The sequence below is a fragment of the Dipodomys merriami genome, unplaced genomic scaffold (genome assembly GCF_024711535.1).
Source record: "Dipodomys merriami isolate MVZ:Mamm:240054 unplaced genomic scaffold, mDipMer1.0.p SCAF_2, whole genome shotgun sequence".
Classification (NCBI taxonomy): Eukaryota; Metazoa; Chordata; class Mammalia; order Rodentia; family Heteromyidae; genus Dipodomys; species Dipodomys merriami.
The window spans coordinates 58330663-58353491 of NW_027203381.1; the positions used below are offsets into that span (position 1 = coordinate 58330663).

At 41.5% G+C, this 22829-nt stretch overlaps 1 non-coding gene across 1 annotated transcript; it reads left to right on the forward strand.

Annotated features, from left to right (window-relative positions):
* The first annotated feature begins 21857 nt into the window (after positions 1-21857).
* Positions 21858-21965, forward strand: LOC138832749 (U6 spliceosomal RNA). Its single transcript, XR_011373678.1, has one exon. It is a non-coding gene; the product is annotated as a U6 spliceosomal RNA (small nuclear RNA).
* Positions 21966-22829: the final 864 nt, after the last annotated feature.

The window sequence follows — 22829 nt, forward strand, 5'->3', positions numbered from 1 at the left end:
CGATGCAAGTACATGAGAGTAGTTTATTGCAAGCTCCACCCTGGACTCACAACAGACTCTTCCTCTAACAGGGTTTCTATAGGGTTTTTAGGGACTTCTACACATCATTGCAACACTTAACAAATCATATCACACCGCAGGAAAATCATAAAATAATTCTAAAAGATGATTAGCGTAACCAGAGATGGGAATTGACCAGGTACTGGGTATTGGCTGGTTCATGGAGTTGATGTTCTTTGAAATGATTGGCTAAAGCAGATGGTCTGAGCCGCGACCGAGTGGTCTTTCACTTGCAGGAACATCTGGAACTTTAGGTTTTTCCTGTTATCTGCTGATTAGCAGTTAGTGGAATTTACTGTAAAAAGGATTGGTCCTGGAATTTGGGCTCAAGGGGATCAAGGGGAGTTGCTGACACATTTCCTGGACAAAGTGGAATCCAAACCTAAAATTGCTATATTTTGTTCAGGCTTCATACTCTGCTCCTAAGCTACAGCCTTCCTGAAATCTCAGTTAAGTTCTGTACCATCTGCCCACTTGGCCTGTAGCTCACAGCTCCTCAGTATCTACCGTGCTTAGATCTCACCTCCCCAAGATCGCATGGAGATTCAAAGACTTACCAAGACTTCCAGGTAGATTTCTGGAGCCTTCTCATGTGGTTCTTTTGCAGTACCCTGCCTCACAAATTTCAGCTATCTAAGCAACCATAAGATTGTAATACCTGCTTTCTCATTATGTTCTAGAAAAGCAGTTTCCAGAAAGCGTGCCAGATCATTGTGTACTCTTCTTTCAGGAATTACAGCTCTATCCTACCATTGTCCAATAGCTGAAAAAAAGTTTCTTCATGTATTTTGTCTAGTTTTACATTATTTGTGGTGCTAGGACTTACTTTCTCACATCTAGAACTGTTGGAAAATTCTAGTCATAATCAAATTTTTCAGTAAGAGAATATATTTTTTTTTCTATTTCTACTGTTGGCTTTGGTAAGTTTTCTGAGGAAGTTGTCTGATTTATTCAAACTGAAAATTATATTGGTGTGAATTGTTCATAATATCTTCTAATTTCTGAAGACTATATCTCACTACACAGCCTTTGGACTTTGATCCTCCTGCCTCAGCCTCCTGAGTAGCTGTTACAGGTGTGCACATTACCATGAGAGGTTCTTCTCATCTTTTTCTTTCTTTCTTTTCCTCTCATTTCTGGTTTTTTTTTTTTTTGGGGGGGGGGTCTGGTCATGTGGCCTGAACTCTGGGCCTGGGCACTGTCTCTCAGCTCTTCAGCTCAAGGCTAGCGCTCTACCACTTTGAGCCACAGCGCCACTTCCGGCTTTTTTCTTTTTTTGCTTATGTGGTGCTGAGGAATCGAACCCAGGGCCTCATGCATGCAAGGCAAGCACTCTACCACTGAGCCACCTTCCCAGCCCTCATTTCTGGGGTTTGAAGTCAAGGACTTGAACTTGTTGAGCAAGTACTCTATTACTTGATCCATACCCCCAGTGAGATCTGTAATGACTCCCTCTTCCCTCCTTTATTTATTTATTTATTTATTGTGAAAATACTGTACAGAGGGGTTACAATTACATGGGCAAGATAGTGAGTACATTTCTTATCAAGCATTGTAGCCTCCTCCTTTGTTTCCCCTTCCCATCCCTTCCCAGCCTTCCCCTGCCCCCCCACCCAATCCTCCACACCCCCCTCCTTTATTTTTTTATTCCTGACATTGGCATTATTCTCTCTCCCTTTCTCCTTCTCTCCCCCCTCTCAGTGTTACTAGGAGCTTATTAATTTTAGATTTGTTACTTTTTTTCTCTTTTACTATTGTACTGCTTTATTCTTTATTTTTATTTTCTATCTTCCCTCATAGTTAGCTGGTCTTTTTTTAGTTTTTGAGTTAGAACCTTACATGACTGGTTCTTGGCTTTTCTTCTTTCCTAATCCTAGGCTTTACATTTCCCTCCAAATACTGTGCTAGTTGTATTTGAAATGTTTGACATGTTGAATTATCATTATCACTTAGTTGAAGCATTTTATCGTATCTGATATATTTCTTCTTTGATCCATGGATTATTTGGAAGTATATTGTTTAATATCCAGGCAACTGGAAAGATTCTAATTATCTTTTTTTTAGTTGTCAAGGTGATATACAGAGGGGTTACATTATGTAAGTTAGGTAATACATGTATTTCTTGTCAAAACTGTTACCCTTTCCCTCATTTTTTTTCCTACATTTCCTTTCCCCCAACTCCCCCCTCACCCCAAGTTGTACAGATCATTTCCAACATACTGTCTTGTGAATATCGCTGTTGCATTGGTTCCCACCTTGTCCTTTCTCTCACCATTCTGATGTTCCCCTTTCCCTTCACTAATTCAAATAAGCATATATACAATACCAGTACCAAAATCAAATATAATGACAACAGGGGATATACCATAGGGGGAAGAACATACAAAAGAAACAAGAAATCACATAGTACATTAAAAACAACAACAAAGAAAAACCTCTTATGTCCATGTCTTAGAGTTCATTTCCCTTAGCATCATCTTATATGGTCATATGTTCATAGCTTTTGAGCTATTCTGCTCATCTGCTATAGGTCCCAGGATTATCTAATTATCTTTTTGTCATTGATATTTTTATCTTAATTCTACTGCTGTTAGAAAATATACATGAATGATTTAAATATTTTGAAATTTGTGTAGTAACAAGCTGTAACATGTGATTCTCAAGGAAGAATTAAGTTTGGGCACAAGTAGGCAATGTACATTAGAAGATATTATTGACTTGATGTTATTTGAGATGCTCTAACTATCTTGTAGTTATCTAGGAGAATAATCTTTTTTTATTACTATTATCTCTTTTTAAAACCAAAACACAACTTGGCCTGCAGTAAGCAGGAATGCTCTTATTCGTAAAGGAAGTGTCTGTTGAAGTATAATTGCCCCTTTGTTCACAGGAGACTAGGATGTAACAGATTATCATTGTGTCCTTTTACTTTTAAACACCAATGCCCTTATATATAAGGTGGTCCTCTTGTAAGCATTATTTAAAAGTTTGATAATACTAGCTTTTACTTGCAATATTTAGTCTATTTATATTTAATGTATTCCAGAAAATGTTGGATTTATAATTACTTGATTTATATTTTATGTGACTCACCTGTTTTTTTTTCTTTCTACTAACCTGAAAGTTGTGTTTTCTTTCATTATTTTTTTAGTTTTGCACTACAGAGGATCATGTAGGGTGACAACTTGATTTTCTTTGTATGTGATTTAGAGTTTGTGCCAAGCAGATTCTTTTCTTTACCTTTATTTATTATTTTTGGGCTTCCGTTCTTATAAATGTATAACCTTATATTTATATTATTTCTGCTTACATATGTGTCAGAGGTAGCAAAATTTCCTATGTATGTTCAGTATCTAGATTTAGGCCTTTTTCTATTTCCAGAAATTTTTATTAGCTAATTTTTTGGTGACTAATTATTTTTTATTTTATTTTACTTCTTGAGACAGGATATTGTGTGTGAGATTAAGGCTAGCTTGAATTTACATTCCTCCTGACTCAACTCTCAAATGCCGAGATTATAGATGTAACAGTTACATTGACATTTTTTTCATCAACTTTATAGTGTTATAATTTATGTTCAATAACCACCACCAATCTTATGGGTACAATTTGATTGTTTTTCATAATATACAATTGTGTGATCATTGATATAGTCATTTTTAGGTTATAGTTTTAAATTTTAGTTCTGTTCTGTTGTTTTGTTTAACTTTTTGAGCAACTCCAGTTACATGCATTTGGGTTATTATTATTATCATTATTATTATTATTGTAGGGAGGCTGTTTTCTATAATGACCACCTTTTCCTCCCATCATTTCTCTTTGTTTCTGTGTTATTGATTTTGGACCTGATTATCTTTTCAGTTGAATTTATATCTATTTACCACTGGGCATTTGTAATTTAGTCTTTATTTCTGAAATTTATTTATTTCTTCTTCTACTTCTTTTCAGAATTTATACTGACTTTTACAACTTTACTATCTTTTCATGTCTTCAAATATTTTTTAATAATACTTAATTAGTGTTACATATTACTTCATAATTTTCCTTTCTTGGTTATGAGAGGAATAAACTCATGAACTGAAGGTTCTAGACTTGTGTCTTTTATTTTCTTCTCATAAGGATTTTGCATAAATGGTACCTGTTATTTTTGTTTATTTAGAAGTACTTAATTTTTCTGGCCTATCAATAACAGGATTTCCTTTGTGGAAGGTTCTGAGCATTTGAACATCTGGCTAGGATTCAAAATTTCTCTTTCACTGACACAGTGAAGCTAAATCTTTAACAGCTGGGATTGTGAAAGAGATTGGTGTCTTCTGGTGCTTAAGTTTTAAGTTTCTTCCTCTGGACTGCTCAGTAAGTAGTGCTCTGGTCCCCAGATTGCAGACCTAATCTCAGTATTTCTCTACTCAGGAAGAAACCTCCTGTTTCCAAGGGATGGCTCCTGGTCATGATTTACTTTGTAATTCTGTTTGTGAGTAAGTGAGTGAGTGAATGAGTGTGTGTGTGTGTGTGTGTGTGTGTGTGTGTGTGTGTGTGTGTGTGTGTGTGTGTGTGTGTGGTGTGCTGTATTAGATCTTTTTTTTTTTTTTTTGGGTCTGGTTGTGGGGCCTGAACTCAGGCCTGGTCACTGTTCCTCAGCTCTTCAGCTCAAGGCTAGTGCTCTACCACTTGAGCCACAGCACCACTTCTGGCTTTTTTTGCTTAGTGGTGCTGAGGAATCGAACCCAGGACCTCATGCATGCAAGGCAAGCACTCTACCACTGAGCCACCTTCCCAGCCCCCTGTATTAGATCTTGAACTCAAGGCCTGTGCTCTTGCTTGGCTTTTTCTCTCAAGGTTGACACTTTACCACTTGAGCCAAATCTCTCTTCTGGGTTTTAGATAGTTAACTAGAAATGAGTCTCTGATTTTGGACTGTCTTAGAACCTTGATCCTTGGCTCTCTGCCTCCTGAGCAGCTAAGATTACAAGTGTGAGCCATTAGTGCCTGGCTCCCATGTGGTGATTGCTGCACCCAGCTACAGGATGAGCTCTGGAACCAGTTTTGGAGGTATCATATGTTTAATTTCTTCTAATATGAAACTAAATATTGTGGACTTTCTCTGCCTTGTGATTTATATGTAGCTATGGATTATCTGACTGAAATTGTTCTCTTTCATAATTGTTATAAGTTCTGTAGCTTGTGTAAACATTTGGCTATAGACAACTGGCATGATCCCATAGGAATAGAGTAGGGTATTTAGAAAGAGATTTGGCTTTACTTTTGGGGATGCTTTATTGAAATTTCTTTCTTTCTTTCTTTCTTTCTTTCTTTCTTTCTTTCTTTCTTTCTTTCTTTCTTTCTTTCTTTCTTTCTTTCTTTCTTTCTTTCTTTCTTTCTTTCTTTTTCGGTCATGGGACTTGAACTCTGGGCCTGGGCACTGTCCTTGAGCTCTTCAGCTCAAGGCAAATGCTCAATCACTTGAGCCACACTGCCACTTCTGGTTTTCTGGTTTATTGGAGATAAGAGTCTCATGGACTTTCCTGCCCCGGCTGGCTTTGAACTGTGATCCTCAGATCTCAGCCTCCTGAGTAGCTAGGATTATAGGCGTGAGGCACCAGTGCCTGGCTTTGTTGAAATTTCTAGTGATAACTTGAGAGACTGTTCATATTTGAGAATGTGGGACTCTCAGACTACTGGAAACTTTCTTGTGGGGAGTGGAGGGAGAAAGGGCTCAAAATTGTGGGGACCCATTCATTTTTTCTTTTTCTTTTTGGTCAGTTGTGGGGCCTGAACTCTGGGCCTGGGCACTGTCCTTCAGCTCTTCAGCTCAAGGCTAGCGCTCTACCACTTGAGCCACAGCGCCACTTCCAGCTTTTTCTGCTTATGTGGTGCTAGGGAATCAAATCCCGGGCCTCATGCTGCAAAGTAAGCACTCTAGTACTGAGCCACCTTCTCAGTAACCCATTCATTTTTCCAGGTTAAAAAACAAACAAATGGAAGAGTCCATACTTCTCTTTAGATTGTTGCTGCTTGTTTTTACCCACAGGGAAAATGAGAAAAGAGAGAATGGAGTTTATATTCTACACACATTTTCAATTAGCCAGCCAATTTCAACCTTCTGGCTGCTGTCCCTGAACTTTGTTTGCTCTAGACTATCACTCTGCCACTTGAACCATAGCTTCATTTCTGGCGTATAGGGTGGTTAATTAGAGATAAGAGTTTCACAGGCTTTCCTTGCCTGGGCTGGCTTCTAACCACAATCCTCAGAGTCCAGCCTCTTGAGTAGCTAGGATTACAGGCATGAGCCATTGGCATTAAGCTTGCTTTTTTTTTTTTTTTTTTTTAATGTTTCTGTACCAGTATTCAAATCTGTAACTTCCTTCTCCCTGCAACTTTAGCTGTCATTCTTTCTTCTGCTTCCTTCTTTCCCACATTTTATCAAAATCTCACATCTCTCATTCTCTTGTGGCTATAGTTGATCAATTATTTAATATTCTTTCACTTGGTTTTGGTGAGAAAGTGAAAGGGAATTAGAATAAGCAGAGATGGCAAATCTGCTGTCTTTGCTTAGAAATTCGTCCTGTTAGAATTCTGAGTTTTTAAAAAGAAAGCTTCTCCACTAGAAAAGGAAAGAGTATTAAGTGGTTCTGTGGTTCTAAGGTGTCAGGAGCTGGATCTGGTTCTTTTTTTTTTTTCTGGTCCTGAGACTTGAACTCAGGACCTGGGTGCTATCAGAGTTTCTTTTGTTCAAGGATAGTGTTCTACCACTTAAGCCACAGTGCCACTTCTGGCTTTTGGGTGGTTTATTGGTAATCAGAATCTCATGGACTTTGCTGCTGGGGCAGGCATGGAATTGCAATTCTTAGACCTCGGCCTCCTGAGTAGCTATGATTACAGGTATATGCCCCCTAGCTGAATCTGGTTCTGACCATAGCTCCTGGGCCAGAAACAGGCCAAGTGGCTGTGCCTGAGACCTAAGAGATCAGCCTGAGGTCCATAGCACTGCCCTGTAGGAGCTGTGGGAAACGCCATCATCCATGACCCAAACGCAGTTTTGTGTTATGCTGATCCTGTGTCTGTCATTCATTGTGGTATTTATGACTGTTCTACCAGGTCCTGAGAAGCTGCATCTGATGTCTGCCATGCTCCTCTCAGAATCAGGGCAGGTCCCTGTGGTTCTAGCTTTTCCCCTTTCCTCACAGAACACCTGTCCAGGCCCCAGCGTTCTTGGCTCATAAAGTCATGAAATTATTGGGAAAAGGAAACTCAGCCGCACTAAGAAAACACCAAGGCAAAGTCATGGCTGGATCCCAGCAGGGACTGTCTGTCATCCTCAGCTCGGGCCCTGGCAGAGCCGACTCTGTGCTCACTGTTTGGCTTGGCTGCTGCAGCAGTTGAGTCAGCCCTCCTGGATCCCTCTCTGGAGTAGAAAGAGCCCTGTCCCGTCCCAGGCTTTCCTGTGAAACTCAGGCCATAACAGCCCTGTGGTGCTTAAGAGCAACCAGGCACCCTGGAGCCTGAGATCTCCCCTCTCCCCACCCCCCTCCCCCATTGAAATAGGAGCTTGTGATGCACAAGCTGGCCTGGAATTCTCTATTCCCCTGCCATTACCTCCTGAGCAACGGAATTACAGATGTACCCCACCATGCCTGATACTCACAGTGTTTGGATTGAACTCTGGATGTCAGGCTCTCATTTGGCTTTTTTTTTTTTTTTTTTTGGTCAAAGCTAGTGCTCTACTACTTGATTCATACCTTCATTTCAAGCTTTTTGCTGGTTAACTGGAGATAAATGTCTTTCGGATTTGTCTACCCAGGTTTGCTTCAAACTACCATCCTCAAATAGGAGTTATTTATTGTTTCTACATCTTAGTCTCCTCATCTATAATGTAAGATAGAAAATATATCTCCCTCACAAGATTGTGAGAACTACATCAATATAGATGGCGTTTTATGTATGATAATGCAGTGGTGATTGCTGATACTGGTAAACACATGATACCAGCTTTTTTTCATCTCTTTTGAATCTTTCCTTAAATCATAATTTTGCTATAAATCTCTGTATGTGTTTCTTTTTGGGTTAGTCACAGCAAATTTATAGAGAGCTACCACCCTGAGGCATAGAACAAACGCTCTCATAGTCTAAAATTGCAGATGCCTGGCCCTGACACCCGACCTGTGATTTCCTCCAAGCATCAATAACCTTTATGACTTCCACTTAACCCTTAGTACTTAACTCCAATTGACTTTTCAGTGTGAATCATTTGAGGAACCACTATAAGATTTTGAGCAGAGGAATGATTTTCTTCGGCATGTGTAAGAAGGGAACCCTCTGGCTGATAGATGGAGAGCAGATCGTAGGGAGGGAATGTTGGGAGGGGCATGGAAGAAGTGAAGGGCTAGCTCCAAGGCATTGCTGATTTGTAGGTGAGGAATAGTAGCTTGGTACTCCACACATTCCTAGTAGAGGTGATGAAATTCTGGATGTATGTGGAATGCAGAGCAAAAAAATGGGATTCTAAAACCAGGCTCTTGTGGTACAGGCCTGTAATCAATACTAGCTACTCAGGAGGCTGAGATCTAAGGATTGAGGTTCAAAGCCAGACTAGGTAGAAAAGTCTGTGAGAGGGCTGGGAAGGTGGCTTAGTGGTAGAGCGCTTGCCTTGCATGCACGAAGGCCTGGGTTCAATTCCTCAGCACCATATAAGCAAAAGGAAAAAAAGCCGGAAGTGGCGCTGTGGCTCAAGTGGTAGAGCGCTAGCCTTGAGCTGAGAGACAGTGCCCAGGCCCAGAGTTCAGGCCCCACAACCGGACCCCCGCCCCCCAAAAAAGAAAAGGCTGTGAAACTCTTTATTTCCAATCAACCAGTAAAAAGTGGTAGAATACCAGCCTTAGGTGAAAAAGTTAAGGGAGAGTGTCCAACCCAAGTTTTAGTTTACTACTGGCATACCCATACCTGAAAGAAAGGGATTGGGAGGTGGGCATACCTATAATCCTAGCTACTCAGATGGCAAAGACCTAAGGATCATGTTTCAAAGACAGCCTGGGCAGAAAAGTTTGTGAGACTCTTATACAGCAAAAAGCCAGAAGTGGAGCTGTGGCTTAGATGGTAGAGAGTAAGAGCCTTAAGCACAAAGCTCAAGGACAATGTCCAGGCCTTGAGTTCAAGCCTCAGGACAGGCACACATACATAAGAGAAAGACAGGGGCATTGGATATCGGGGTAAAGAATAAGAAGCATTGGGCTGGGAAGTTGGCTCAGTGGTAGAGCGCTTGCCTTGCATGCCTGAGGCCCTGGGTTCGATTCCTCAGCACCACATAAGAAAAAAGCCGGAAGTGGCGCTGTGGCTCAAGTGGTAGAGCGCTAGCCTTGAGCTGAAGAGCTGAAGTACAGCGCCCAAGCCCAGAGTTTCGGCCCCACAACCGGACCAAAAAAAAAAAAAAAAAATAATAAGAAGAAGCATTGAAGTTGAATTTCTTTTTGTTTTTGTCTGATTATAGCAAAATAGAATGATCATTTTCTGAAAATTTACACTTTTTTTTTAAAAAACAGATGTCTATGTATAAAATCAGGAAATTTTCTTTTGGATAGGTAAGATAAGAAACAGCTCAAGATTGGAAATACAACTTGGGAATTCTCATAGTGAGATGTGAAAAGGAATCTGCCAAGGACCATCAATGTAGGCTGAGAAGGGACAGTCAGTGACATGGGAGGAAGGTCACGAGTAGAGTGACGTCTTGGTAGAGGGGGTTGCCAGGAGGAGAGTGGCCAATTGTACCAGATGCTGTCCGTAGGTCATGAGGGCTGCGAATGGATGGGATTTCACAGCATGGAAGTCACTGATAATATTAGAGACATGTCAATGATGTGGTGGTGAGAAGACCTGACCAAAATGGATTCCACAGAGAACTGGAGGCAATGGGTAGAAGTAAACCTTTCAGAACAATGGCTTTTCTGTGAAAGGAAGCAGAGAAATGGGGTGGTAGCTAGAGGGAAAGAGGGGGTCTAAAGATTTTTCTTTGTGCTCATGAGAAAGTCTCAATAGATGGGCTGGGAAGGTGGCTCAGTGGTAGAGCACTTGCCTTGCATGCCTGAGGCCCTGGGTTCGATTCCTCAGCACCACATAAGCAAAAAGAAAAAAGCCGGAAGTGGCGCTGTGGCTCAAGTGGTAGAGCACTAGCCTTGAGCTGAAGAACTGAGGGACAGCTCCCAGGCCCAGAGTTCTGGCCCCCACAACCGGACCCCCCCCCCCAAAAAAAAAAGTCTCAATAGAGAGGTAAAACTTGAGCTGAGCACAATGGCTCATGCCTGTAATCCCAGTAAATTGAGATGCTGAGGCAGGAGGGATCAAGACTTGAAGGCCTGTTTGGGCAGCATAGTGAGACCTTGCCTCCAAAAAGGAGGGCATGGGTGAAACTTGGTGTAAGTGAGTTACTCAAAAAATAGAATCACTTAAAAAAATGTGCAGATGGGGGTAGAAGATTAATCCACAGTAAATGGCTCCATTTGTGCCATTAGGTGGGGCAGTATGGCTGGTGGAGAGACCAGAATAGTTCTCTTTTTACAGAGTCCATTTCCTCTGTAAACTAGAAATGGAAAAAAACATTAAATAATAATTTAATTATTATTAAATAGTTATTAAATTACAGGCTCACGCCTGTAATCCTAGCTTCTCAGGAGGCTGAGATCTGAGGATTGTAGTTCAAAGCCAGCCCAGGTAGTAAAGTACATGAGACTCTTATCTCCAATTAATCACCAAAAAACCAGAAGTGGTGCTGTGATGCAAAATGGTAGCATGCTAGCCTTGAGCAAAAAGCTCAGGGACAGCGCCCAGGACCTGAGTTCAAGTCCTATGACTGGCCTCCTCCTCCTCCTCCTCCTTATATTATTCTTATATTCTTATTCTTATTATAATAACGGTGATTACAGCAGAGAAGGAGGTCCAAGGGGACAATGTGTGAGAAATCATCATTTAGGACTAGTAGAGAGTGACAGGGTTTGGGCGCTTGGTGTGATTGCCTGGCTGCCTTCCAGTGTACTTGAGATGCATAGTCTTGAATTTAGAATGACAACAATTAGCTTGGATATCTCACTCAGCTTTTTGCTCATGGCTGGTGCTCTACTACTTGCACCAGACCTCCACTTCCAGTTTTTTATTTATTTATTTATTTATTATTTTTTTTTTATTGTGAACATAACTTCCAGCTTTTTGTTAGTTAATTGAAGATAAGAGTCTCATGGACTTTTTTGATTGGGCTGGTTTTGAACCTCAAGTTTTAGATCTCGGCCTCTGAGTAATTAGGATTATAGGTGTGAGCCACTAGCACCCTGCTAAAAGCAACTTTGTCTCTTTTTTTGCCAGCAGATTTCAGGGCATGAGGGCAGATGTGAAATAGGTGGGAGGTTGGCTTTAAACAGGTTTGCCAAGAGAATACATGAAGTAGAAGAGGATCAGAGGAATTAAATGGCTCATGCGTACAATCTTAGCTACTTCTGAGGCTGAGATCTGAGGACTGAGGTTTGAAGCCAGTTCAGGCAGGAAAGTCCATGGGACTCTTTGTTAGGAAATGGAGTCATTTTCAGCACCATCTGTTGGGAATCTGAAACATGAGGATCTTAGAACAAAGAAAGAGCAGAAAGCAAACTCAACAGTCCAGATCAACTTTAATGGAGAGTTGAAGAGGGATGTCATGGTGGCCTGAGGAGAATCAGGAGACATGACTCATTGTGTGCTGGGAACCAGGGGTGGACCTGGATGAAGGTGGCTGGAGGGTACAAAAAGTTTTCGGGATGGGTTGTGTGCAATTTGTTGTTTTGGTCTGAAGCAATTTATGCAGGCCTGTTGTGCAAACCCACGGAGCAGGTCCCGGTTTCAGCCAGGTGTGGCCTGCTCATTGCCTGGAAGGGTGGGCGAGTGGACTGTCACATTATTGGGATTGCAGATTCCCATCACTATTATCTCCAATTAACTACCAAAAGAAGTGCACGTGCGCAGACAGACAGACAGACAGACAGACAGACACACACACACACACACACACACACATATACACACACGACTGTAATAGCAGAGCAGTTAGCTGGATGGAAATGGGGCAGGAGGAGGTGGTAAGAATAATGAGACCTAAACCCTTTTGTAGGAGCGTCAAAGCATTTCTGCTAATAAGGACAGCCGAGCCACAAAGTTAGAATGTGGAAGCTTCATTCCTGTAATCCTAGCAACTCGGCAAGCTGAGATATGAGGATTGGAGTTTGATGCCAGCCTAAGCAGGAAAGTCTATACTTGATTAATTTTCTTAGCCTTGGACTTTAAATCTATGTAATTCACAACTTCAATATAGAAAAGTGATGGTCATTCTCTGGCAAGAGCTAGAGTGTTAAATGTTAGTTGATTTTCCATGGAGAAGTGCCCAGACTTCCAGCTGTTGGAAATGTGGTCTAAAATATGGGAGTTGAGTTGGGGATCTGGGAAATATCTCATTAAATGCAAAGTTGGAGTGAGAGGACTAGAATGTCTGGAGAGACAGCATTCAGCCAAAAGAGAGGCAAAGATGGGACTGTAGGGAAAAGCCACATTTGTGGGAACCAAAAGCCCTAATGAGAAGTGTGCAGACATATAGAATGGACAAGAAGACACAAGGGGAATCGAGTGCTCAAAACAAGGGGGTAGTCAGGGGTGACAAACATTGCAGAAAGCAGCAGGATCAAGACAGCAGAAAGTCATTAGCCTAGCAGCTAGGGGTCCTGAGTAAGCTTTGAAGAGCCTCCATGAAGGGCTGGGGGTACAGCTAGGCTGGAATGGGGCAAAGGTGGGTGGTGTGGAGTGGAGGCCGCATGTGGGTTGGCCTTTTATAGATAGAGACAGGGAAGGTGAATGGAAGCATCGACAAGGAGAAAGAATTGCTAGATGGTTCTTGCCTGTAATCTTAACTACTCAGGAAGCTGAGATCTGAGAATCAAGGTTTGAAGTCAGCCTGGGCAGATTAGTCTATGTGAGACTCTTACTCCAATTAACCAGAATAATCAAAATGCTAGAAGCAGAGCTGTGGCTCAAGTGGTAAAGTGCCACCCTTGAGCAGAAAAGGCTAAAGTACAGCACTCAAGCCCTGAGTTCAAACCCCAGTGCTAGCAGCAAAGTGAAAGTAAAAATACAAGAAAAGAGTAAAGAAAGAAAAGAAGGACAGGAGGGAGGGAGGAAAGGAAGGAAGAAGAGAGAGAGAGAGAGAGAGAGACAGAGACAGAGACAGAGACAGAGACAGAGAGACAGAGAGAGAGAGATCCATAGAAATGAAGGGAGTAGGGAAAGGGGATCTTCCATGAAAGTCCCTAAAAGTAAAGATCTGGAAGCCAGGGAGAAGGGTATCTAAGAAAACAGAAGCATATATTCCTTGGATACAGGCAAGAGAGGAGGGTTTGGGGCAAGCCAGTTCTCTTGTGGTTGATAGCCAAACTGACAGGTTGCCAATAGTCCCCATGTTTGTGAGTAGCAAACTTGCTCACCTTCTCTCCATTTCTGAATTCCTTATGTCTCTCTCTCTCTTCCTCTTTCTCTCTTTCTCTCCGTCCCTCTCCCCCTCTCCCTCTCCCTCCTTCTTCCTCTCTCTCTTTCTCCCTCTCTATCTCCCTCTCCCTCTTCCCCCTTCCCCCCCACAGTTGTGGGGCTTGAACTCAGGGCTTGGGCACTATCCCTGAGCTCTTCTGCTCAAGGCTAGCATTCTACCAGTTTGAGCCATAGCTCTACTTCTGGTTTTTGAGTGGTTAGTTGGAGAGAAGAGTCTCATGGGGACTTTTCTGCCTGGGAAGGCTTAGAACTGCAATCCTCAGATCTCAGCCTCCTGAGTAGCTAGGATTACAGGTGTAGCCACCAGCGCCAGCTGTTTTTCTCTCTTAGAGGCTCATAGTTTCCTTTCTATTCACTAAGGCTGGCCCCATTCAAACCATCTGTTCCTTGAATTTTCTTGTTTTCTCTCCACCATGCTGGTCACAGCTGAGAAAATGTCATCCCATCTCAGGAAAGGGGAATTTTTCATTATTTAGTGAAAAAATTTAGTACCCCAACTTTCATTATGTCAAATGTCACCACGCTTATCTGATGAGGTAGAGATGCTAGCTGGCCAGTATTAGATTACATTTGGCTTAAACTGTTTCCATATGTTGTGAACTGTAACTTAATTTGACATACAAACAAACTACAACCTAATATGAGAATATACTCTTTAAAAAAAAAGATTTTGTGATAATATTGGGGTTTGAATTCAGGGTCTTATGTTTGCTAGGTATGTATTCTACTACTTTAGCCATGCATGCTCCCATCCTGTGTGTGTGTGTGTGTGTGTGTGTGTGTGTGTGTGTGTGTGTGTGTGTGTGTGTGTGTGTGTGTGTGTGTGTGTGTGTGTGTGTGTGTGTGTGTGCCAGTACTGGGCTTGAACTCAGGACCTTTTTCCCTCACTTGGCTTTTTTGCTAAAGGATGGCACTCTACCACACAAGCCTCTTCCAGCTTTTTGCTAATGGGAGCTAAGAGTCTCAGATTTGTCTGCCAGGCTGGCTTCACACTGCCATCCTCAGATCTCAGCCCCTGTATAGCTCCCTTCCCTTTTTTCTTTGGTTATTTTTCAGATAGAAGCTCAAGCTTCTGCCTCAGGCTCTGATCTTCTTACTGCTGCTTTCCATGTAGCTGGGATTACAAATGTGAACCACTACACTCAGATTGTTTTTCAGGCTAACTTTGTGTTCCCTCCCAATCTTCACCTCCTGGGTGGCTGGGATTACAAGTAACTGAATCTTGGCTAAACATAATCATAGCAGCAGAACTTTCAGCTACTCACAGACTGCAGGCTGCTCCAGTTTAGCATAGCTGTACCCAATCTAGCTGCTTTGTGCGCTGTTTGTTTTCTGATTATGCCCTCCCAGCCCATATTGCTGTGAACCTTTCCTAGTTCAGGGTGCTGCTGCTTGATTGGTGAGTCATTTCTGTGCTCAAACATATCTGCTTGCTAGTTTTAGTTTGTCTAAGCTGTCTTTAAAGCTGCAGGATCCAAAATAAGTCTCCAGTGATTCCCTGGTGCTCTGCATAATCGAGGGGAGCCCTTGCCAGTGTCCATCATCTTCACTGATCCCTCACATAGAGACTGGCATTGGAGGGCAATTCTTTCCCAGCTCTGAGCTCACACAATTATGTTTTGTGATCACTAATCTCTAACTTCACAGGCAAGTATTTAAATAAATATTCTTTGCAGATCTTGGGCCTGAATGCTGTCCCTGAGCTTTTGTGCTCAAGGCCAGAGTTCTACCCCTTGAACCATAGCTCAAGTTCCAGCTTTTTGGTGCTTAATTGGAAATAAGAGTCTTACATACTTTCCTGCCTGGGCTGGCTTTGAACTGTGATAATCAGATCTCAGCCTCCTGAGAAGTTAGGATTACAGCCACCTGTGCCTGGATTTTTCAGGAAATTTTTATGAAGCTTAGAACTGGGTCACATTGGTTCCATTAGAAGCCTCAGGCAGGTGCCTTTGAAATGACTCCTGACAACTCAAGGACAGTGCCCAGGCCCTGAGTTCAAGCCTCAGGACTGTCACAGAAAAAAAAGCCAGCTGGGCAGGAAATGCTAGCCAGATGCTCTTTAATAATTTAGTATTTTTGTATTAGTGTGCTTGTATTAGTGTTGCTGGCCATGGCTAAAATCTTAGAATAAAAATTCTAAGATCTGTTTGATACGTCTTTATATAAGTCTGTATGAATTGTGTATGCTTTCTCCTCTTTTTTGTGTGTCAGTACTGGGGCTTGAACTCAGAGTCTTGCATTCTTGCTTCACTTTTTCTTCTCAAGATTGATATTCTACCACTCTGACCACACTTCCATTTGCAACTTTTTGCTGGTGAAGTAGGGCTAAGAGTTTCTCAGATTTGTCTGAGCAGCAGAGATTACGCTTATGAGCCACCAACACTGGCTCTCTCCTTTTCTTATGATATTGTTACATTAATTTATAAAAGAACTTTTAAATTGGCTTTATGAAAAAGATGAGCTTACATAGATGGATTCTTTCAGAGATGCAAGAAATAACCCAAATGTGTGTGGTTGCAATAACTTTTTTGTAGTTAATATTGTTTGTTTTATAAAAACAGGCATGCCAGTCAGGCACTGGTGGCTCAGGCGTGTAAGCTACTCAAGAGTCTGATATCATGGGGCTGGGAAGGTGGCTCAGTGGTAGAGTGCTTGCCTCACATGTATGAGGCCCTGGGTTCAATTCCTCAGCACCACATAATCAGAAAAAGCTGGAAGTAGTGCTGTGGCTCAAGTGGTAGGATGCTAGCCCTGACCTAAAGAGCTGAGGGACTGCTCAGGCCCAGAGTTCAAGCCCCACAACCGACAAAAAAAAAAAGAGGCTGATATCTGAGGATCATGGTTCAAAGCCAGCCAGAGCAGAAAAGTACCTGTGAGACCCTTATCTCCAATTAGCCACTCAAAAAAACAAAACAAAACAAAACAAAACAAAACAGAAATGGAGCTGTGGCTCAAAGTGGTAAAGCACTAGCATTGAGCAAAAGAGCTTAGGGACAAGTTGGGCCCTGGTGACTCACACGTGTAATCTTAGTTACTCAGGAGGCTGAGATCTGAGGATCATAGTTTGAAGCCTTCCCAGGCAAGAAAGCCCATGAGACTCTTATCGCCAATAAACTACTCAGAAAAAGCCAAAAGTGGTGCTGTGGCGGGTGGTAGAGCGCTAACTTTGAGCACAAGAGGCTCAGGGTCAGTGCCTAGGCCCTGAGTTCAAGTCCTATGACTGACCAAAAAGCAGTAGCAACAACAACAACAGAACAAAAAAACAAACGTCTTCAGAATGACATGACCTGTGCCTCATGGGCACTATCCTATGAGGAAGCATAGACTTTGAAGACTTGCAATCATAGGTCTGTAATTTGCAAATTGCCAGTGTGGGAGTTCACAGTTGTTTGCTTCCTGGTATTCACTGGGAGTTAAGGTCACTAAGGGTTAGGAATTATAATTAATATGTGTAATTAAGATTACTAGAATCCTAAGTAAAGGAAGGGAGGAAAAGCTGTAAGGTATGGGGATGTTCTTTTTGTTCTTTTAGGGGAGAAATGGGTAATTTTTGCCCTGAAGTAGAATAGCTTGTTGTTCCAAAAGGAAGGTCAAAAACCAAATGGGTGATACAAGGTGGAAGGATTGTGGAAGATAAATCTTGAGAAGAGAATTTTATGTTTGTATGGAGCTGGTGAAGATTAGAAAGGAATTCTTTGCAAATTTTTCTAAAAACAAACACTCCAAACAAAAGTCTAATGCAAAAGTCTTCTCTGTTAAAACAACAGGATTTTATTGGCTTATTGAGAAAATCATAAAAAGAATGTTCACTACCTTTTACAGGAAACAAAATTTCTTGTTTAACCAAGATGATGTCTTGGGCTTTGTCTTTATTAGGATTTTTTCACAATAAAACTGAGTCCTTTCTACTACAAGAATTATGATTTTTCTGCAAGTATGTAACTTTTTATATTTGCCTTTCATGTCTTTTGTCACTTTGGTCAAATGAGTGACTATTGTGCACAGTGATCTGTGGCCCTATTTTCACCAATTGATTTTTATCCTTCTATTTTATTTATTTATTTATTTATTTATTTATTTATTTATTTATTTATTTATTTATTTATTTATTTTTTGTTGGTCGTGGGGCTTGAACTCTGGGCCTGGGCCCTGTCTCTCAACTCTTCAGCTCAAGGCAAGCGCTCTACCACTTGAGCTACAGCCCCACTTCCGGTTTTCTAGTGGTTTATTAGAGATAGGAGTCTCACGGTCTTTCCTGCCGGGGCTGGCTTTGAACTGAGATCCTCAGATCTCAGCCTCCTGAGTAGCTAGGATTATAAGAGTGAGCCACCGGCGCCTTGCTTATCCTTCTATATTTTTGCTGAATCCCAAAATCAAATCCTAAATTGTCTTTTTCATGATTTTTTTTTTTTTGGATACCTGTTCTGGGGCTTGAACTCAGGGCTGGAACACTGTCCCTGAGCTTTTTGGCTCAAAGCTTGCACTCTGCCGTTGAACCACAACTCCACTTCCAGATTTTTGGTAGTTAACTAGGGAAAAGAGTCTCATGGACTCTCCTGCCTAGACTGGCTTCAAACTATGATCTTCAGATCTCAGCTTCCTGAGTAACTAGGATTACATGCGTGCGTCACCAGGGTCCAGCTTGTACTCAAGCTCTTTTGCTCAATGCTAGTGCTTTACCACTTTCAGCCACAGCTCCACTTCTGTTTTTTTTTTTTTTTTGGGGGGGGGTCCAGTTGTGGGGGCCTGAACTCTGGGCCTGGATGCTGTCCCTCAGTTCTTCAGAGCCACAGCGCCACTTCCGGCTTTTTTCTTTATGTGGTGCTGAGGAATCGAACCCAGGGCCTCAGGCATGCAAGGCAAGTGCTCTACCACTGAGCCACCTTCCTAGCCCCAACTTCTGTTGCTGTTTTTTTTTTTTTTGAGTGCTTAATTGGAGATAGGGGTCTCACAGGTACTTTTCTGCTCTGTCCGGCTTTGAACCATGATCCTCATATATCAGCCTTTTGAGTAGCTAGGATTACAGATGGGAGCCCAGCTTTTTTTTTTTTTTTTTAATCTTTAATTAAATTTTAAATGTTCCAATTTGGCCTTTAGAACATCTCAAAAGAATATGTCTCCTTATGAAGAGTGATATATTGAACTGTTTTAGTATATTAAATTATATGGGAAGCATTGCTGTAATGCTAAACTTTTGGGTTATATCTCAATGGCTATATTATTATTATTATTATTTTTTTTGTCGGTCGTGGGGCTTGAACTCTGGGCCTGGGCGCTGTCCCTCAGCTCTTCAGCTCAAGGCGAGCGCTCTACCACTTGAGCTACAGCGCCACTTCCGGTTTTCTGGTGGTTTATTGGAGATAGGAGTCTCACGGTCTCTCCTGCCCGGGCTGGCTTTGAACCACGATCCTCAGATCTCAGCCTCCTGAGTAGCTAGGATTACAGGCGTGAGCCACCAGCACCCGGCTCAATGGCTATATTATTATTATGGAATTCATAGAAATCTAATATCCTGATATTAGTTGAGTTAGTCAGCTTTCTATTGCTGTGACAAGATACTTGAGAAAAATCAACTTGAAGAAAGTTTCAGTTTTGAGTGCAAAGTTGTCTAGCTCCATTGTTTCAGACCTACAGTGAAGAAGACTATCATAGTGACAGGAACATGTGGCATCCAGGAAGCAAAAGGAGTGGAAGGGAGAGAGAGGGAGAGAGAAAAAGAGGGAGAAGAAGAAGGAGGAAGTCAGGCACCAGTGACTCATACCTGTAATCCTAGGTACTGAAGAGATTGAAATCTGATCTGAGAATTGAAATTTGAAGCCAGCCCGGGAAAAAAAATTGTGTGAGACTCTTATCTCAAATTAACCATCAGAAAACCAAAAGTGGTATTAGTGGCTCAAAGTGGTAGAGTGCTAGCCTTCAGCAAAAATGTCCAGGGACAGCACCCAAGCCCTTAGTTCAACCCCCATGACCAACCACAAAAAGACACACACACACACACACACACAGAGGGAGGGAGGGAGGGAGGGAGGGAGCGAGGGAGAAAGAAACAGGAAAAAAAGAGAGAGGGAGAGAGAAGGAGGGAGGGAGAGAGAGGGAGAGAAGGGCAGAGAGATAATACAATGAGCCAGGGAGGGATAAGATATAGCTTCAAGGACCCCCTCCCTTCAACTGGGTCCCCCTTCTAAGTTTCTATCACCTCCAATAGCTCATCAAATTATGATGGATAAATGCACTGATGAGGTCAGAGTCCTCAGGATCCGATCCTCTTCCCAAAGACTGGCAAACAAGACCTTGATACATGGCCTTTAGGAGGATACTGCTGATTTAAACCATAGCAGATCTTATAATTATAATTATAGTATCTAAGTATCTTTTAGGTACTGTTAAGCATCAGCATTCTTGTATGGAGAAGCTTCTGTATCATCATCAAAAGTGCATTAAGTATCTTTGAATAAATTCATTTGTATCTGAATAATCCTGCAGATGCTAGAAATATATAATCTGAGGTATTGTATGTAACAAAAAAATCATACTTTTTCCTTGTCAAGTTGCAGCATCTAAGTCTTGCTGTTCACAGATAATTGTTTTGGTACTTTCCTGAGCAACTATCATCTAAAAAATATTTTGTCTTTAAGAGATTCATAGGGAGGGCTGGGAAGGTGGCTCAGTGGTAGAGCACTTGCCTTGCATGCATGAGGCCCTCGGTTCGATTCCTCATGCACCACATAAACAGAAGAAAAAAAAAAAAGCTGGAAGTGGTGCTGTGTCTCAAGTGGTAGAGTGCTAGCCTTGAGCTGAAGAGCTGAGGGACAGAGCCCAGGCCCAGAGTTCAGGCCCCACAACCAAACCCAAAAGAGATTCATAGGGAAATCTCAGAGAAGTACAGTTTCTGATAACTTTAAGATCACACCATTGGTCTGGGTAAAAATTTCCAGAACTCTAATTAAGAAACTGGGTCATAAAACTGCCAACCCAACATGAAGCAGAATTAATTAAATCTAAGGAAATGATTTGGTGGACTTTCATGCCAAGTGAACCAGGACTGAAAATGTTAGGGTATGCAATTTGAAGAACTTCATTAAGATTGACCCAAGTCAAATTTCCCATGAATACTTATTTAATAAACAGTTAAGTGCAGCTGGATTGGGGAACAAGATTGGTACTGAAGAGGATGGAAACCAGTATTATGTGTGGACTCATGAAGAGTGTGAACAATTGCCTGATCCTATCAGAGTCCTTAAAAGTTCCATTGTCAGCTGGGTGTGGTGGTACTTATCTGTAATCTTAATATTTGGGAGGTTGAAGAAGAAGGATTAAAATCAAAGAACAGCTGGATAATGTAGTGATATCAATCATTATTAAAAACTGTGTACCTCATGTTCAGTCATGGAGAAATAACCCTATGTATGAGAATAATGTTAATGGAGTGACTGTTCTATAATTTCCAAATAGTTTCTAGGCACTATTCAACTTGTTAAACCCATAAATCCAGTAAGGAAATAAAAATTTCAGGTGGTTCATGCATATAATCCTAGCTACTTGGGAGGCTGAGATTGGGAGGGTTGAGGTTCAAAGCTACCCGGACAGTAAAGTTCAAAAGATCCCTTTCAATCTGTGCCTTGGGAATGGTAATGCAAACTTATCATTCGCTACAATATGAAGCCTAGAATAGGTGGATTGTGGTCCAGATCAGGAAGTGAGACCCAACCTCCAAATTAAGCAACACAAAAAAGGCTGCAGTCAGAGCTCAGAAGTGGACTACCTGCCTAGTGAAGCCTGGGATTTAAACCCCTGCAACTTCCCCACCCAGGCAAAAAGACTTCAGATGATATATTTCTGGCATCTGCAGGATTATTCAGACACAAATGAATTTATTCAAAGACACTTTTAATGCACTTTTTTTGACACAAATGAATTTATTCAAAAATTCTTTTAATGCACTTTTGATGATGATACAGAAGCTTCTCCATACAAGAAGGCTGACACTTAACAGTACCTAAAAGATACTTAGAAAACTTATTTCCTTATTGGGACATTGCTGGAGAATAGCCAATAATAGAAATACTCATTTAGCTGGACAAATTGTAAGATAGTTAAACTTTTATGAGTAAAATGGCAGTAAGCAAAGTTAATTTGATAGGGCTGGGATGTAGCTCAGTGGCAAAGCGCTTGCCTAGCAAGTGCAACGTCCTGGGTTCAATCCCCAGTACCAAAAAAGAAAAGACAAAAAAATACAGTTAAAAGAAACCCAAACGGTGCTTGCTACGGCAGCACATATACTAAAAATTGGAACGATACAGAGAAGATTAGCATGGCCCCTGCGCAAAAATGACACGCAAATTCGTGAAGCGTTCCATATTTTTAAGAGTACAGGTGGACCCGTTGCAACAATGTGAAGCACAAGTTGTCATGTGGAAAACGAACTTTACAACTTTGGTGGGGGGGGAGGATTGGGTGGAGGGTGAGGGGAGGCTGGGAAGGGATGGGAAGGGGAAACAAAGGAGGAGGCTACAATGCTTGATAAGAAATGTACTCATTATCTTGCCCATGTAATTGTAACCCCTCTGTACAGTATTTTCACAATAATAAATAAATAAAAATTTTTAAAAAACCCAAACAACAACAAAAAAAAACAACCAACCCTTGAGGCTGGAAAGGTGGCTCAGTGGTAGAGCGCTTGCCTTGCAAAGTTAACTTGATAAACTGGATTGCCTTAGTCAAATTATGGATTGCTGGTAACCAGATCCACTTCCATTGCAAGACATACATCAACCCCTCATGAAGTGGCTACTGGAAGGACATGACTCACTAGTGCAAAGCTTTAATGCATATGCCAAAGCAAATTAATTGTGTGTGTGTGTGTGTGTGTGTGTGTGTGTGTGTGTGTGTGTGTGTGTGTGTGTGTGTGTGTGTGTGTGTGTAGCCAACAACAAGCCAGGAAAGGACCCTATTGAGAGTGAAAGAAAGAACCATCAAAGAAATAAAGAAATGAGAGAATTGGCCAATGAAATAAAAGGGAATATCCCACAACAAATAGAAGAATGCAAGGAAGAAATGACAAAGAACATACAGATCACCCAAAAAGATATGGAGAGAAAAATAGAAACACTACAAACCTCATTAAAAAGTGAAATTAATACTATGAGACCTGATCTTAGTGAAGAACTTAGAAGCATAGAAGGTTCAATTTCCCTATTGCAAAATACAATTGAATGCCCAGGCAACAG